The sequence below is a fragment of the Stenella coeruleoalba genome, assembly GCF_951394435.1.
Source record: "Stenella coeruleoalba genome assembly, chromosome: 11".
Lineage (NCBI taxonomy): Eukaryota > Metazoa > Chordata > Mammalia > Artiodactyla > Delphinidae > Stenella > Stenella coeruleoalba.
In genome coordinates this window covers 93,323,877-93,343,261 of record NC_137157.1, presented here as the reverse complement: position 1 = coordinate 93,343,261, position 19,385 = coordinate 93,323,877, and the positions used below count along the sequence as shown (strand labels likewise).

Here is a 19,385-nt window from a genome sequence, read left to right as displayed (position 1 = left end):
CACCGAGCTGATCTCCCTGTGCTATGCGGCTGCTTCCCACTAGCTATTTTACGTTTGGTAGTGTATATATGTCCATGCCACTCTCTCACTTTGTCACAGCTTACCCTTCCCCCTCCCCATATCCTCAAGTCCATTCTCTAGTAGGTCAGTGTCTTTATTCCCGTCTTGCCCCTATACTGGGCTCCTTTTTCATGATGAAACCATCCCTGAAAGTGTTCAACTCCCTTCAAGGACTGATGATGCAAAGCCAATGACCTATTTAACGCTTCGTCCTTGCACCCTGACTTCTGCTCAGCAGTCTGAAGCAGCCCAGAGGACCTGAACCAGACGACTCGTTGAGGAAGTAAGTAAACTATCCCTACCCACGTCACGGCCCCCCTATACAGAAGTGAGAGTAACTTCAAAATTGGGAGGAAGGGTTTGCTACAAAGGCCTTTGGCCTCTTCCTGCCCATGTTAAGCAACTCAGGCACACACTACTAGTGTCCTGGCAAGAAACTCTCTCACAAGAGCTAGAAGAAGACCAAAGAAGGCCAGAGCCTCCAAACAGAAGCTCAGTAGCAAAAGTGTTGGAGGGAGAGAAATGAGGCAATTACCCTGGGCTTACGGGCAGGTGACTCAGCACGCCTGCAAGAGAGGAGCTGTTGATTCTGGAGGAGCTGGGGTTCGTGCTACCATGGGGCTGGTGGAGAGGAAGAGGGAGGTTTACTCCTCAAGAAAAAGGGCATGGTCCGGAGTGCAAAAAAGGAAATGGCTTTCTCCGCCAAGGGATTTCTGGTTTCTGCATCCTTGCCTAGGGTTAAACCCTGTGAAAAAGAAAATGCCCAGCAGGTGGCAGCACCAGACAACTGCAGTAAAACAAGGCTGTAAGGCAAAGCCTTCCTCTGGCGTATGCTGCACTGTGCCTTTCTCGGTGGGATTTCATTTAGCCATCCGTGAATAGCTCCCTACAAAGAAGTGAACATTGAGTTCATTTCTGTGTTTCCAGAACCTAGCACCGTGCCTGGCACATTCTGCGTGTATCTGTTGATTGAGTGGATCAAGTAATCAATTATTTCTTTTTCAATAAATAAAATTTTAAAATTCCCCTAAACGAGAAAAAAGTCATCATTTGAAGTGGCCCTATTCCTTTCTTCTTATCCCATCACTACTACTGTCATGTTAATTACAAATTTAATTAGTTTTAGCAATAATAATAACAAAGCCCCATGCTAGATTAATTCTCTACTCACCCTTGGGCCAACCTACATCCTTATTCTACTTAATTAAACTTTCCCTGTCTCCAAGAGGGAGGAGAGATGGGGGTATAGGTATGTGTATACCTGGTTCACTTTATTATAAAGCAGAAACTAACACACCATTGTAAAGCAATTATACTCCAATAAAGATGTTAAAAAAATTTTTTTCCTGTCTCTTTCAGAGACTTTAAAAAAATCATGGGGTTTTAAAAAAAAACCCTGAGATTTATGAGGAAGGCAATAAACAATCATTCGTTGATTAGTTGTAGTTTTTATAAGCTATTTTTGTTGTTTTGTTTTGTTTTTGTATTTATTTTTGGCTGTGTTGGGTCTTTGTTGCTGTGCACGGGCTTTCTCTAGTTGCAACAAGCGGGAGCTACTCTTCATTGTGGTGCGCGGGCTTCTCATTGCCGTGGCTTCTATTGTTGCGGAGCATGGGCTCTAGGCACACGGGCTTCAGTAGTTGTGGCACACGGGCTCAGTAGTTGTGGCTTGCAGGCTCTAGAGTGCAGGCTCAGTAGTTGTGGCGCACGGGCTTAGTTGCCCCACGGCATGCGGGATCTTCCCGGACCAGGGCTTGAACCTGTGTCCCCTGCATTGGCAGGCAGGTTCTTAACCACTATGCCACCAGGGAAGTCCAGTTGAATTTTATTTTTAACCAGCGACTTGTTTGTCAACTATACTTCCTTTAAGTTTTACTCTTAAAAAAACTTCTGGGGACTTCCTGGTGGTCCAGTGACAAACCACACTGAACAATGATACTTGAATCAGAGCCATGTTCTCAGCTGAAGAAAAAAATACTAGAGCAGATCATGGGAGCCATCATTCAGCTGACTCATAAGAATGGACCCAGAACCAAAAAATTTAGATAGCGTCATCTGGAGACAATGGCACCCTTGATATCTCTCCCATCTTAGGAACTCCTATCCTCACCCTGTTCAACTTTGTTATACCCAGTCATTTTGCTATTGCCTTTATACCTTTGTTGTATTTTAAATGCAACTTTCCTGAACTCGGAGAGCCCATTTGAGTCCTTTCTATCCACAGGGTGAAGTTCTAAGTTATCATTACTCTCCCTAACTCTAGAGGAATATTGTATCCTAAAAACAATTATCTTAAATAGTGATGGTTCCCAGTGTCAAGCTAATTCCTATTCTCTTCCCATGCTGCATGCTTTCCCTAGGCAATCTCATCCCCACCCATCATTTCTGTACTGGTAACTCCTGATCTTTACCTGTAATTTAGGTTTGTCTCCTGAATTCCAGCTTCATACATACAGCTGATGGCCTACTATAAATCTCTACCTGGACATACACATCGTATCAAAGATCAAATTCAGGAGATTCTGGTTTAAGATGGTAGATTGAGCATATCCATTTATCTTTTTTTTTCCCAAAAACTACATTAAAATCATAGTAAAGAAATAAATAAAAAAGACGTGGACACCCCCGACCCCATCCAACAAAGAGAATGGGAGAGAAGCAGAGGAGTAGAGATTCCAACAAAGTTCTGGAAGTCAGGAGATGGATGAAGAGGAGTAAGTGATGCTCAAAGAAGAGTGAGCTGCAGCCTAGGACACCTGAGAACGAGACCACAGCCAACGAAGTAGTCAATCTGCCTGGAATAAACCCAGAAACACTCTCAACTTGCAGACTCCAAACTCTACAGAAGGCAAGAGAAGGAGAAACGAGCAGAAAACAAACAAAAGTACTTCAGTAAATTCAGAAATATTAGGAATGATATTGCATCCATAAAACAAAGGCAGGATAAAAGATATGAGTGTCAGAACTTGACGTTTCTCCACCAACCTCCCACCTCAGTGAACGCCATCATTATCCACCCAGTTTCCCAAAGCCAGAAAGTTGAAAGTGATCCTTTATTCTTCTCTTCTCCTTATGCCTCATTCCATAAACTGAGGGTTGATCCTAATTGCCTAAATAGCTCTCTTTCCCTACAACCATCGTCTTTAATAGACTTTTATTGTGTCTTCCCTGGATTCTCTCAGTAGCTTTATTACGGGTCTTTCTAACTCTGGTTTGAAGTCTTCTCAAACAAGTCCTTAGAATCTTGCAATTCCTAATCAGCCAGCATCTAGCATACACTGCCCTTCCACCCCTGAGTGCTCGATAATTATCTTGAGTAATATCTGACCACCTGTCCAGCCCCGAATTTTCACTACTTCATGCCCTGTTCGCTATATCCCATTCATATCAACTTTTAGTTCTTCCTCAAGACGTGTCTCCTTTTCTTTTTTTAATTGATTTTTTATTGGAGTAGAGTTGCTTTACAATGTTGCATTAGTTTCTGCTGTACAGCAAAGTGAATCAGCTATATGTATACATATATCCCCTCTCTTTTGGCTCTCCTTCCCTTTAGGTCACCACAGAGCACTGAGTAGAGTTCCCTGTGCTGTATAGTAGGTTCTCATTAGTTATCTATTTTATACATAGTAGTGTATATATGTCAATCCCAGTCTCCCAATTCGTCCCACCCTTCCTCCCCCCTCCCCCTCCCACTGGTATCCGTAAGGACATGTCTCCTTTTTAAAACATGTTCAGTTCTCCCCGCCTGGAACCCCTGTTCTCTTTGCTGGCATGGGAACTCCCTTCAGGCTCAGCTCAAGTGTTAACTTCCCCTAAGGAAGTTCCCTAACTTCCCTGGACTGATGTGGGACTCCTGGTCCTTCTGTGTCCTCTGTGTGTATCATCTGCCTCCACTACAGCATTTTTATGTTAACTTGTAATTGTATGTTTCCTGTTTCCCCAGACCAGACAGTAGGCACTTTGGAGGCAGCAACCTATCCTTTTAGCTTTGTATTCCTTGCACATGTGTCCCATGAATGAATGATCATAATCACAGCAGACGGAAACTCAAGAAATCTTCCATATAGTCCCTGCCCTTGGGGTCAATGAGGTATTATAATTTTCATTTTATTAGAGATTAAGTGACTGATTTATGGTTGCAAACCTGGAGCATAGGGGTTTGTATGTGTGATGGAGTAGAGGTGGGGAGAGAAGAGAGTGGTAGTCATAACTAAAATCCTGGTTTCCTACTTTTTTTTTTAAATTTTATTGAAGTGTAGTTGATTTACAATGTTGTGTTTAATTTCTGCTATACATCAAAGTGACTCAGTTATACATATATATATTCTTTTTCATATTCTTTTCCATTATGGTTTATCACAGGATATTGAATATAGTTCCCTGTGCCATACAGTAGGACCTTGTTGTTTATCCATCCTATATATAATAGTTTGCATCTGCTAATCCCAAACTCCCAATCATTCCCTCCCCCAACACCTTGGTAACCACAAGTCTGTTCTATATATCTGTGAGTCTGTTTTTGTTTCGTAGATATGTTCATTTGTGCCGTATTTTAGATTCCACATACGTGATATCATATGGTATTTGTCTTTCTCTTTCTGACTTACTTTGCTTAATATGACAATCTCTAGGTTCATCCATGTTGCTGCAAATGGCATTATTTCATTCCTTTTAAGGGCTGAGTAATATTCCATTGTATATATGTACCACATCTTCTTTATTCTTCATCTGTTGGTGGGCATTTAGGTTGTCTTACCTTCTTATACAGTGATTCTTCCACCATGTTATGACACCTCTTACTAATCTGTTATCATTTACTAAAGAAACTCAACTGGAAAAAAGAAAATATAAACAAAAAAAAATATTGCCCAAACTAAAGAGAGTATTTTCTTTAAAATAATGATAATTATTATATGATATTTTTAAGCCTAGCCTTGTTTGATCCAGGAAGGTAATCACCCTTTGAAATCACACACTTATTCATTAGGCACTATGTCCCATATACAATTTTCTATTACAACCAACTAACAAGCAATGCTCCCACAGGTTCTCATGTTCAGTCCTTCCCCTAATTCTCTTATCGCAATGTCTGGCACATATGCCAAAGGTGGCCCTTACCTGAGCACATGCTCAAAAGCCCGCCACTACCTTACCCCGTTCTTGAGAGTTTACAAGTTTTCTTCGCTTCAGGGAAAGATCTGTCTTCTACTCTTTTCTGTCTCCCTTGGTGCAACGATCCTAATACCTACTCCAGAGAGAATTGTTGATTTGATGAAGAAGATAAAAAGGAATCTGCAGCACTCTCAGTGAGTTTTGGACACTTTCTTACGCATTTCCCTCTCTTGGATATAGTTGTTTGGTAGCTCCTTCTCAATCTACATTGTTTTATCCTTTTAGGCCTCCATTCAAATGATGGAAATTTCCTAGATTCTGCCCTCCATCCTCCTCTCTGAGTACTTCCTCCCTGCGCAATCTTCTCCATTAATTTCATCATGATGTATCTGCTAATGACTCCCAAATCTATAGTTTTTAAACCTACTTCTCCTAAGAACTGAAGACCCCAATTACTTAGGGACTCCCATGCAATGCCACACAGATGGCCTGATACACCTTCAAAAGTAAGATGTCTAAAATAAAATTCATCACTTTACCCAAACCCATTTCTCCATCTCTTAAAGGCGTCACCATCCTCCCAAACATAGTGGCCCAGAACCCCAGTCACAACTGATATTCTTCTGTCCTCTTTACTGTGCCCCCGTTGGGAAGGCTGATCACAAAGGGTTCCCCCATGGCCATGCCTGTGATACCTTCCCTTACCCCCAACCATGATTTTCTAGTGGGATGTGCCAAAAACAGGACCTCATATGTCAGATCCAGTGACTGGCCCAAGAGGTGGATGTGTGACCAAGTTCATCCATCAGTGTCCATCTCCGGAAAAGTTCACAGTGGCCCAGAGAGAGATCCCGTTCTTCTTCAGTCCCGTAGCTAGAAGAACCGGGTACGGTGGTGATCCTCAAGCATGGAAGTGCTTCTCACAGTAGAAGAGAATAAAGGCTGTCTTCAAAGAGAGGATACGGATGAAGAATGACAGCCGAGACCTTGACTCAGTTGTCCCTACCTGGCTGTCCTTTCTAAAGATAGGTTAGTAATCAAATATTGAATTTTACAAAGAAATTCCCCTTTTTTACTTTTTAGGTGAATCAAGTTGGGTTTTTGTCATTTACAAAATCCCAACTTAAATCTTTGCTTTTCACTCCGTGCTTCTCCTTCTCCTGAACACAAAGGAAAGCATTTAACCAGTTGCCAAATCACGTGGGTTCCACCTCTTTTTTTTTTTTTAATTTTATTTATTTATTTATTATTTTTGGCCGTGTTGGGTCTTTGTTTCTGTGCGAGGGCTTTCTCTAGTTGCGGCGAGTGGGGCCACTCTTCATCGCGGTGCGCGGGCGTCTCACTGTCGCGGCCTCTCTTGTTGCGGAGCACAGGCTCCAGACGCGCAGGCTCAGTAGTTGTGGCTCACAGGTCCAGTTGCTCTGCGGCATGTGGGATCTTCCCAGACCAGGGCTCGAACCAGTGTCCCCTGCATTGGCAGGCAGATTCTCAACCACTGCGCCACCAGGGAAGCCCCGGGTTCCACCTCTTAACCATCCTTGATGTGTATCCCGTTTCCTTCACCTAACTCGGGTCCTAGGTTACATAATGGTTTCCTTACTATACTCCCAGACTCCAGTCTAAACATCCTCCAATTGCTGTCAAAGAACTGTCTAGAAAAAAGTTCTTCTCTTCCATAACCTTCAGTGGCTCCCTAGGACTCACAGAATAAAGACGAAACTGCTCAAACAGCCTCCAACAGCCTATAATTTGTCACTTGCTTTCTTTTCTACTTCATCTCTCCTAACATGTCCTTGAACCAAACGTGACCACTCACCTACCGCTAAATGTTTTCTGAACTTTCCTGCCTCTTTTCTTGTCATTTTCTCTCCACTTATCACAGATACAAATCCTACCCATTCTTCAAATGTCACCTTCTTCATAAAACCTAAAACCTCTCACACAGCAGAAAACTACCTTTTCTGGGCTTCCACGGCGCTTTATACTTCTACCAAAGCACGTTTGCTTCGTGCTATAGTATTTTCATACATATTCTTTTCCTTTTTAGGCTGTAAAGTTCTTTGAGGACAGGAATTCTTCTGTGTTAACCATTGTACTAAAGGTGCCATTCCCAAATGTGCCTCTTTGGCACATGGATTCTTCTGAGCTAAAGGCAATGGAAAATCAGCAGATGCAGGAAGAGCCCTTTACTTCCTCCAACTGCCCAGAAATAGAGTACAATTTTCCCCTTCTGTAACAGAAATTTCCCTTTATAAAGGAAATTTCCATCTGTGAAAGTGTCTTATACCAGGAAGAGAGTTACTCCCAGAGACAGCTCACCACCTGAGAGACTCTGATCTGCTCAACATGATAACCTGTGTTCCAGGCATTTCCTCCCCTCCCCTTTCTACAACTTGCCTCCTCCATCCAGAAGCTCCAAACCCCTTTCCCTTTGTTTAGCCTAAGATGGTATATGAGCCTCAATCATCCGGCCACTTCCTTGAGCTTTCATTTCTTTGGAAACTCTTGTGCACACATACATAATGAAATCTGGTTTTTGTGTTTCTCTTGTTAATCTATTTCTTATCAATTTGATTGGAGGAGTGGGCAGCCAGCAAACCTAGGAGGGTAGAGAAAAAAAGGTTTTCCTCCCTTGCATTACTCAACATAGTATTTTGTATTATGTACAAACACCTGTGATGCTCTAGATATGACATGTAGATGTGGCCAGAGGGATTGTTTCTCCTCTAATTATTTAAAATTTTAATTCAGTGTTGTAATTAATGCTTCCTATGGCATCTGTGAGACAATTATTATGAAAGTCTAGATAATTACACCATCTTCTATTCTACCATTCTCATGGATGTTCTCTGCAAAAGAAGACCCAATTTAAAATAAATGTCAGGACTTCCCTAGTGGTACAGTGGATAAGAATCCACCTGCCAATGCAGGGGACACGGGTTCAATCCCTGGTCCAGGAAGATCCCACATGCCATGGAGCAACTAAGCCTGTGCGCCACAACTACTGAGCCCTCATGCTGCAACTACTGAAGCCCGCATGCCTAGAGCCCGTGCTCTGCAACAAGAGAAGCCACCGCAATGAGAAGCCCACGCACCATGATGAAGAGTAGCACCCGCTCACTGCAACTAGAGAAAGCCTGCGCGCAGCAACAAAGACCCAATGCGGCCAAAAATAAAAATTAAATTAAATCTTTAAATAAATAAATAAATAAAAATTCCATAAGGAAACTGAATGTCTGAGTCTATCCTATTATGAAAAAACAAAATTCATCTTCCTGTCTCCTTCCTCCCTCCCTCCTTCCTTCCTTCCTTCCTTTCTTTCTTTCTTTCTTTCTTTTCCTCTTCTTTCTTCTAAGAGACAATCAAAATGCAAGCTATGGCTTGGGTGTAATTATAGATGCCAAACCAAAGTCAGCTTTTATTTACAACTCCTTCACCAAGTCAGCACTCCATCTCCCCCTCTGATGTACGCAGACTGCACCCGAACCAGTCTGAGTCATGTTATTTGTATGCCATTAAAATGGGGCATCTGGGCTTCCCTGGTGGCGCAGTGGTTGAGAGTCCGCCTGCCGATGCAGGGGACACAGGTTCGTGCCCCGGTCTGGGAAGATCCTGCATGCCACGGAGCGGCTGGGCCCGTGAGCCATGGCTGCTGAGCCTGCGCGTCCGGAGCCTGTGCTCCGCAATGGGAGAGGCCACAGCGGTGAGAGGCCTGTGTACCGCAAAAAAAAAAAAAAATGGGGCATCTGATAACATCTGCTCTCTTTCTCTTGTTCAAATCATGAATGGGGCTCCTCTCCCTTTCCTAAGTCACCAGGTTTTGAATATTTACAATCTGTGATAGTACAAAGAAATGGATTTTGAACTCTAAACAGTCCATAGTTGAAGTAGTGAAGCCACAAGGGAAGAAAACCCAGAGTGGACCCATAATAATAATGAATTTTCTGTGAGTGGGAATGAGCTATGAAAGGTGTCAGGCAAGAAGAGTGGCGATGAATGACTAAAGGCAAAGAAAGTTTACAAAGAAAGCGAAACGTGCTTATGGATGAACAGGAAGGGAAGAGGACCGTGCCGTTCACTTATTAGGTACTCAACAGCCATTTATAGCAGGATCTGCACGGGGCTTCAAAAGAGGGCTTGCTTTCTTCACGTTGAGAAGAAATAAGAAAATTATTCTTTTGAAAAGGCCATGGTAATTTTAAAACTGTGGAGTGACATTTTCAAATGGTTTGACTGGAGCTTGGCTAAGCCCCCACCTGCCTGCAATTCTGTATAATCTAAGTTTTACAGAGTCTTTGTTTCTGGGTGTTTAGCGCCTGAATCTTGATCTACGTTTTTGCAGATGAGCTGTATTGAGAACATTGGTTTTCAGAATCCCTAATCCTGGTTTTTCAACCAGGCAGAGCCAATCAGCCATCCCTAGTTTTGCTGGGTTAGCACAGTTAGTAAAAACCGAAGCAAACCTGATTAGCTCGACTGGGAGTCCTGAGGCGAAGATCCAACACAGAATCCAACAAAGAACTGAGATACCGGAGTGAAAATTGCATCTGATTTGTGGTCCATTCTCTAGTGTGGACTTTGAGCAAATCACGCAGTCTCTCTCTGATTCAGTTTCCTGTGACCTCGAACAAAACACTCTTTCTCAGGGTCGGCTTCCTATGAAAAATCAGAATATAAAGTTGTTGTGAGGATTAAATGAGATCAAGTATGTGGAAGTAGTTTACGGTCTGCAAAGTGCTATATAAATGTAAGGGATCCTGAATTTTAGGTTATGGTCTTGAAAACATGATTAAGCAATGGTTTCTACTAGTTTCTGAAAGCAGGTGAGTCAGGTACAGCATGTGTGTGGATAGGATGAGCCATTCACTAAGTCAACACTAATTCAAATGTTTATTAATGGCATACAAGGTGCCAAGAGTGTTGTAAGTGCTGGAGATACACTGTGAAAAGAGCAGGTACAAATTCCTGTCCTCACAAGCAGGCTAGATGATAAGCAAACTAGTGAAAACAAAGGAGGGCTGCAAAAATTCCCTTGTGTAAAATTTGGGATCCCATTATTGTGACGTTAATGTAGAATAATACTTTTCAGTTGATAATATAAAGATAATGAAACAAACTGTATACACAATCGATAGACAATGAACTGAGAAAAACCCCAATTATAAGGAGGAGGTCCCTTCCAAACTCCTCCCACCTCCACTCTGCCCCTGCACACAAGAACTTTAGCTGGTTAAGAACTGAGAACAGAGTCTGGGAACCAAGTGCTTTATACCTGGGGTTAATATACATAGTATGATAGGGTGTGTCTTAGAGAAAAGTAACACAGGGAAGGGAAATAGCGAGGGCCATGGTTGGCGGGGAGAGAGGATGGTCGGGAAGACTCACTGAGAAGGTAGCATCTGAGCAAAGGCCTGCAGCGGGGGAGGGAGCCATCCATGTGGAGATCTGGGGGAATCACACGCTCATCAGATGGAACAATGAATGGAAGATCCTGAGTTGGGAGCAGGCCTGGTATGCTTGAGAGATAGCAAGGTGCTCAGTGAGGTCGTAGTGGAGTGAATGGGAGGAGGGGAAGAGTGAGTAAAAGGGCGGATCAGAGGGAAGTGGGCCACACATTGGGGGCTGTGAAAGACACTGGATTTTACTTTGTGTGGAACGATAAACCACTGAAAGATGCTGAGCAGAAGAGTAACATGATCTGAATGTTCTAACAGGATCACCCAGGCCACTGTATTGAGAATAGATTACAGGGAAACAAAGCAGGAGCAGAGGGACCAGTGGAAAACGACTGAAATAATCAAGAGGAGAGACACAGTGACTTGGATCAGGGTGGAACCAGTGTTGGTCAGAAGTGGTTGAACTTGGAATACGTTTTGAATGTAAGGCCAACAGGATTTGCTGACAAATTGGAAGTGGTGTTAAGAGGAAGACAAGCGTACAGAAAGACTCTAAAGGTTTCAGCCTGGACAGCTGGAAGGGCCAACTGACTTTTACTGTGACGAGGGTGAGTAGGAGTGAGTGGTGTTGGTTTGAGAAGTCAAGGATCATTTTTCTGCTTCTCTTCTGATTCTGTTAAGTGAGGGAGTTAGGATTTAACAAGTAAAGATGGAGAAAGAAAACAGCCAATTAAAATGAAAATGGCATTCCAAGAGTAAATTGAAGCTATAGGTGCAAAAATAGGAGGGTAGGTGATGGGCCCACCTAGCAAGCTTGCTAGAAGGGGACAAAGGGGATGAATGGTGAGGAGTTGGGAGGAGTCAAGGAGTTGCAGTAGCACAAGACAAAGACTTGCATTTTGCTGTTGTAAGTTTCCATCACTGGGGCCACAGGAGGGAGTGGCAGGTGAAAACCGGGTGGTGGACAATAACATTTTGTTAAGTCACAGGATGTGTGACTGAAGAGCAGGCAAGAACTTCAGCAAAGACAGTCTAGGTAGAAAGAGAACATTAAATCCATGGTCTAGGGTTGGGGGAGGAATTGACTTCATATCTTGAGAAAAAGGGCTGGATTTATCATGCACATGCCATGAAAAGCAATATATTTTTTAGTTGTTCTTGTTTTTTGCTCACTGCCCCATCCAGTCTATTTGTTGAGTCCTGTAGGTACTGTTTCCAAAGCGTTTCCTGGCTCTGTCCACTTCTACTGGTTTCCACTGCTCATACTCTATTCTCTTGAATAGATTACTAAAATCTCTCTGCATTACCATTTCAACAGCCTCCTAAATGTTTCTCCACTTTTATCTCTGTCTCTGTCTAATCTATTTCCCACATAGGTACAAGAGGGAACTTAATACTAGAATGTCAATCAGACCATGATAGTCTCCTTAAAATTCCTCAGTGACACCCCGTTGCACTTAGAATAAATTATAAAAATAAAGCTAGCACATCTGTGACACATACTGGCCCTCCACTAAGAGCATTACATATAGTAATTTGCTTTATATTCAACCCTATGAGGCAGGTACTATTATTATAATTTCTATTTATCAAATGAGGAAACTGAGGCACTGAGAGGTAATTTTTTCAAAAGGCCTTTATGTTTTCCCAGAAAGCAGAGGCTGCAGCATATGAACCATGACTTAATTAGGGAGGGCAATCCCAGGAAGTAGGAGTGAGTCAGGTCAGGAGGGACAGTCAGTACAAAGTGCCGGGGCCACTGCGTGCTATCAAGTCCAACTGAGGGCTTGATCTTGCCTAACCAACTCTGAGAAGCTGTATGAATAAATGTGTGTCTGGACTCCAACCCGGTGGAAGCGGGGAAGAACATGTTCTCGGGCACCTCTATCTCTTTGGTCGGAGGTTTACAATATGGAGCATTAATTAGCTCAGTTGCACTCATGCCCACAAGCTAGTCTTAGCACCAGCAGGAAAGCACCTGGCCCCAAGATGACTGGTGCCTGGTGAGGGCAGAGGAAAGATGCTATCAGATTGGTCTACCTGGAGTCTGTCATGGCCCAGGCAGAGCTGCCTGCCACATGGGTGGCTAGAGCAAAACAAGTACTTGACGGGTACCAGAATATTGCACCCCAAAATACACCTCTTTGGCAAAGGAAATTTCCACATGTAAAGGAAATTTTCATTTGTAAAGGTGTCTCTTATCAGGAAGAGAGTTACTTCCAGGGAAAACTCATCTACATAACAAGACAAGCCTTATTTACCAGACATTTCTTCCCCTCATCTTCCCAGCACTTGTCTCCCCTCCCCAGGAGTCTCACACCCCTTCTCCTTTGCTTAGCCAAAGATGGTATAAAAGCCTCAGTCAGGGCTTCCCTGGTGGCGCAGTGGTTGAGAGTCCGCCTGCCGATGCAGGGGGCACGGGTTCATGCCCCGGTCCGGGAAGTTCCCACATGCCGCGGAGCGGCTGGGCCCGTGAGCCATGGCCGCTGAGCCTGCGCGTCCGGAGCCTGTGCTCCGCAAAGGGAGAGGCCACAACAGTGAGAGGCCCGCGTATCGGGGGAAAAAAAAAAAAAAAAAAAAGCCTCAGTCATAGGGCCCTCTCCTTGAGTTTTCATTTCTTTTTGAACTCTCCTGCATACGTATTTATGTATTTAAATCTGTTTTTTTTTCCTTGCTAATCTATTTCTTATCAGTTTGATTCAGAGGTCCGCCCGTGAACCTAGGAGAATAGAAGGAAGAACGCTTTTCCTCCTCTACAGTTTTCCTCCCTCTACCACAGAGGGATGCCTGGGAAACCCCACTTGCACAGAGGCTGAAGCTGAGGTCTGGGCCCTCTGATAGAGCTGGCAAAAGGTAAAATTTCTGACCAAAGTTACCCTCCCTGATTTCTGTCTGCACGGTCTAATTGAATGAGGGTGGTAAAGTGTCTTTGTTTTCTCTTTCCAAATCTAGAAGAAAAGCAGTTGTAAGAATTAGTTCTTTGGATTATGACTCTTATAAATTTGGTTTGGAGTACTCATTGTTTAATTGATCCTTAGCCTCCCAGGAAAAGTCATTGTTTTCTCTGTTTCTGTCTTTTGCATTGTTTGTCATGAGGAGGAAAATCATATAAGATTGTCTTTCCATTTCATTTTGGGTCTTGAGAGCTTGGCTTGCAACCAGTGAGAGGATACTCTTCTTGGTCTCAATAGCTTGTGGGGAGGGGGTGTGCAGGTTGTCAGATATGCATCTGGTGGCACCTGTCAGGCTAGGAAACCCGACACACAAAAGCACATAAGTAACATTGTCCATCTGACCATACCAGCTCTCATGGGAGTTTGTATCAATGAGAGGTCTCAGTCCATAATTTCATTTCCTTGTCATTCAGGGAAAAGTCTCATCCCAGTATAGCCTATTCAGTGGGACAGGTTAACAGGTCTATGACTGAAGGTGTCACACTTCTGTGGAGGACCAGAGTTTCCTTACTGCTTGTGACAGTGAAGGTCTTTGATTTCTTAAGCTGTCTTTGGGAGTAACTCTTGATCCTGGGGCAGAGGGAAGGGGGGTTGTCTCTGCATCTTTTTCAGCCTCTTTGGGGATGCTTCTTGTGTTCATGTTTAAGTCATAAAAAGGATTACTGGTTTCGAGTCACACTGGAATAGGGATACCTTTGGAAATTTGGACTTTATATCTAAAAGGATTTTCTTAATTGAAATACAATTGACATATAACACTGTATTATTTTTTGTTGTAAAGCATAGTAATTTTTTTTTTTTTTTTTGCGGTACGCGGGCCTCTCACTGTCGTGGCCTCTCCCTTTGCGGAGCACAGGCTCCGGACGCGCAGGCTCAGCGGCCATGGCTCACGCACCCAGCCGCTCCGCGGCATGTGGGATCTTCCCGGACCGGGGCACGAACCCGTGTCCCCTGCATCGGCAGGCGGACTCTCAACCACTGCGCCACCAGGGAAGCCCAAGCATAGTAATTTGATATACGTATATAAGGCAAAGTGATTACAACAAGAAGTTTAGTTAAAATCCATTACCACACATAGAACTTTTTTTTCTTGTGATGAGAACTTTTAAGATCTATTCTTTTAGCAAGTTTCAAATATGCAATAAAGTATTGTTAACTATAGTCCCCATGCTGTGCCTTACATCCCAGGACTTCTGTATCTTATAACTGGAGGTCTGTACCTTTTAACCACCTACACCCATTTTACCCACGCCTCCCACCTCCCACCTCTGGCAACCACCAATCTGTTCTGTGTATCTATGAGGTCTTTTAAATATTTATAATTTTTTTTTATGATTTCCCATTTCAGTAAAATTATACAATATTTTACTTGGCTAAAAGTCAAAAAGTCTCAGTACAGTAGGTAACCTTAACTTGTTATACCTGGCAGAAACACAATTTGGATCCAAATATTTTATATAAACTAGTAAGTTTTATATTATTTGTATCCAATTCACAGGTAACATTTTTAAATGAATGCTATGTGATTTCTATTTGTGACCGTCTGAATGTTTATGTCTATGTATGTATGTCTTGTATATGTGATATTTTTCTACCTCTGGAAGGTATTGCCAAAATTCATAAAAGAGCTCTGCTTTAATTGGTTTAGAAAGAAATAAACACTTATATAAGTTCTGTATTCCTAAAACTGTCAGAAAAATAGAAACTAACCCAAATTAGTTTTTTTTTTTTTAAGTCCATGTGATCTCAGATAATGTTTGGTAAATGAAACTGGTTTAATATTTTTGGTTAAAAAAAAATAGGAATGTCCTGAAAGTTGTTGGCATTAAATGTAATGCAGACATACAGTTTTATTCTACCTGGGTTTACTGTTAAATGAGATTATGTTGTCTCTACTTGTTGTTATGTTATCTCTAGTTGTTTAAAATTATAAAATTACAAATTTATTATATAAGGCACATGGTGACATGTTGGTTTCTTTACTTCTGTGACTTTTAATATTTTCCTAGCATGCATGTTACAAAATTTGTTAACAAGAAAACAGCTTTAGATGATGGCTAGTTTTGTTTAATGTCTCATGAAACTTTCGTGAACAATTAAAGCATAACTGTTAAGAATATGTTGGTTAAATGGAAGTGGGTAACAGTTTATACATGAGCCTTTCTGCTTAAGAATAGTTTCCAAAATCTTTTGGGTATCTTAAAACTTTAAAGCTATACTAAGTTAAGTTAAATGATGGACATTCTTTGAATATCTAGATCATCTGCAAATAAGATAAAATACCAAAACATTAATTGCTAAACATAAGTTTAATTATATCTACTTTGGCCTCTTATTACAGACAGACTAAACATATTCAGTTCTGTTAATAAACATATTATTTTATCATATTGAAAAATTTTACTGTGAAGAAAAGATGCCTCTAAAAATTATAAAATTGGTATATCCATAAATTTTCTAATTTACTACAGAATGCTGATATATATAACACACAGTTCACAATTGCTTACTTCCTTCTTTTCACTGGAAACTAAGGTTACCAAGGGTTAAGAATTCTAATCAACATATGTAAATTAGCTATTAGGAATAATAAAATGAAGGAAAAAATTGTCTGCAAAGTATGCAAGAAAAGTAAGGCAGGATGTGAGAGATGAAGGATGTTTTTTTGTTAGAAAAAGGAGAGTAATTTTGTCCTAAAGTAGTTTAAGGTTATTTAAAAGTTGTTTCAGATGAGGAAGAGGAAAATAAAGGACAAAAACCTAGATAGATATAGGGAGTTGTAAAAGGAAAGAGAGAGAAAACCTTTTCTTCTGTGGTCAGGCTGGCTAAATGAAACGTATTCATCATTAGGTTTTAAAATGAATTTTGATATAAATAGTGTACTGATACAGAACTGGAGTTTGGATTAATGGTCTGTTCATAAAAAGGTTTTCTTTACCTGTTGAGTAATCTGCCTAGAAAACAAAGATTCCGTGTCTTAGAATAACTTTCTGTGAGTTGTGTTGTCTTTATTATGTTTTTGATTACTTAAGAAAACAAACTTCTTAATATTGAAAGTGCCAAGTTTTTTTTTTTATAGTCATGTGATCTTCTGTATTTGCCTTTGAAATCTTTTATTGTCACTTTGGTTAAATAGATAACCAAGTATTGTTTCATAGTGACCTGTGATCCTGTTTAATCAGGTGTTCAAACCTTTTGATATTTTTGACAAATTTCCTCAAATAAAATTCTAAATGGAATCTTCTTTTACCTCAAGATAACTTTGAGATTCCCAGAGGGCACCTGAAAAATCTCACAGAATTTGTTCTCTCACTTGGTAAAATAGAGATGTTACAGGTTTATTGGTTATTGTTACAGGTTAATTAGGTTTATTGGAATTTGTTCTCTCACTTGGAGAGAGAACAGAATTTGTTCTCTCACTTGGTAAAATAGAGATGTTACAGGTTTATTGTTACAGGTTAATTAGGTTTATTGGAAATGTTAAATTACATGGGAAACATTGTCAGATGAGAAGGGATTCTGAACCTTCTTTAGGTTATATTTGTATGGATACATGTTTTTCATATAAATGTTTCAGAAATTGTATAAAGTTCCTAGAAATTTGTCAGTATCTTTGCTATCCATAACTTGTCCTTGTTTAATGTTATCAGTCATAATTCCAGTCATTATAAAATGTTGTGTGTCACAGAAATAACCAGATTTGTCAAGTGTGCCGTAATGAACTTTCATCAGATTCTTAACCAGGGCCATTTTGAAGTCTGTCATTCCCACACAGTTAATATTTTACACTATTCTTCCTGAAATGTTGTAGCAATCAACTACAGGGGAAAATGCTTCACATCAAGGAGATTCACAGAAAAGACTGACAAGTACTCTGGGGTACAGGTTTCTGATAACATAAAAATCATGCCACTGGGCTGGGTAAAACTTCCAAAAACTCAAATGGAGAATGTATGGTCAGGCCACTCAAGATGGCTGTTCTCTTGCTCTCTGTACGTCCCCTGCCCAACCAGTGCCTGCTTCACCTACACCCTACACGCATAAATGACCTTCCTACAGACTTGCCCCAGGCCCCAGCTAGGATTGTCCTTAGCAAAGGGGCAGTGAGGGCCGTGCCCCTCGGCTGGTCACTAATGAGCCAACCTGAAGTCAGTTCCTCCTATAAGTGGCAATCTCTCCTTCCCCGCCAGGAGCGAAGATTGCTGCCGTGTCCTGCCCGCCTTCCACCACACACGGTAGGGTGTCGCCCCAGGACCTTGCTTCAGACGTGTTAGCTCCCCCATCCATTCAACCATTGATGTCTCTGTCGCTGATGCTGGGGTCTTTCTTCGGTCTTTTATTTATTTATTTATTCATTTTTTAATTTTATTCATTTTTTTTTGGCTGCGTTGGGTCTTCGTTGCTGCGCATAGGCTTTCTCTAGGCGAGCGGGGGCTACTCTTCGTTGTGGTGCCTGGGCTTCTCATTGCGGTGGCTTCTCTTGTTGTGGAGCACAGGCTCTAGGCACGCAGGCTTCAGTAGTTGTGGCACTTGGGCTCAGTTCTTGTGGCTCACGGGCTCTAGAGTGCAGGCTCAGTAGTTGTAGCAAACGGGTTTAGTTGCTCCACGACATGTGGGATTGTCCCGAACCAGGGCTCAAACCCACGTCCCCTGAATTGGCAGGCAGCTTCTTAACCACTGTGCCACCAGGGAAGTCCTCTTTCTTTGATCTTAAAGCTGGGCGAGTGCAGTTCTTGTAGGCCTGTGGGGTGCAGTCCAACAAAGAACCTGATGAATGTATAAAATTGCTAACCCTAAATCAAGCAAAACAAGAATTAATTTCCTGGGACTGAATGAACTGATAAGGATGATTATAATTTTTCTGGCCTTCTGGGTTGAAACATCACTGGTTCTTTAATGTTTCATTTTTCAGATTTAAGGAATCCTTTTTCTCTTTTCTTTTAAGCTATCTATAACTTACAGAAATATATTAAAGTATACTTTTGTGAATAAAGATGAAATATTTACTTTTTCTCCCTACCTGATCCCTCTAGAATTTGGAAGCTTTTATTGAATATTCTTGTTTTCATGGTAATATAATTATTTGCATATGTTCAATAAGAATCTGTTGTCCTGGGAATTCCCTGGCTGTCCAGTGGTTAGGACTCTGCGCTTCCACTGCAGGGGGCACAGATTTGATCCCTGGTTGGGGAACTAAGATCCCACATGCCAAGGGGCAAAAAAAAAAAAAAAAAAAGAATCTGTTGTCCTTGTTAACAGGACACAGTTTGAAATATTGGTTATATTACCAAGGCTTTGACTGGAATGGCATATTTGAGAACTAAGGTTCACTGTATAGAGCCAATGCTTATAAAGCCCTCTTGGAATACCCATCTGATACCTGCCTTACAGGCTTCCTGGTCTTACAGGTAAGGAACATTGCTTCCTGGAAGGCCCAGGAGCCTTAAAATATATTGGGAACCCTGAGAAAGGAGGAATTCACCCAAATCTACAGGTGCTGCAGATGAAGACTGATGGTAAGTTCTGGCTTGGCTTCCTATCCTCAAAGAGGCTTTGAAAAATCTAATCTGAGTTCCCTGATTTAAAATTCCAGCAAAGCAGACTTAAAAGAGCCTCAACGGTCAGTTACTTATTCTTGCTGCACTTATGTAAATAATCAGGCCAAGTTCAATGAGACTCGATTTTTTTGCAAATTAGTCTTACTTTGATTACCTTTGATAGAAATTGGAGTGATGAGAGAGGGAGAAGTTCTGTTTCAGTGAAAAACTACAGCACATCCTTGTGGTTGTTTTGTACATTTTGTCAGTAATTAACATTTCTAGTTTTTCTCTCACCTTTCTGACTTGGCACCACTGAGAACTAA

At 41.6% G+C, this 19,385-nt stretch overlaps 1 long non-coding RNA gene across 1 annotated transcript; it reads left to right on the top strand.

The window, feature by feature from the left end:
- The first annotated feature begins 10,641 nt into the window (after positions 1 to 10,641).
- LOC307193733 lies at positions 10,642 to 19,002 on the top strand. Its single transcript, XR_013830395.1, has 3 exons — positions 10,642 to 11,176; positions 13,262 to 13,421; positions 18,931 to 19,002. It is a non-coding gene; the product is annotated as an uncharacterized lncRNA (long non-coding RNA).
- Positions 19,003 to 19,385: the final 383 nt, after the last annotated feature.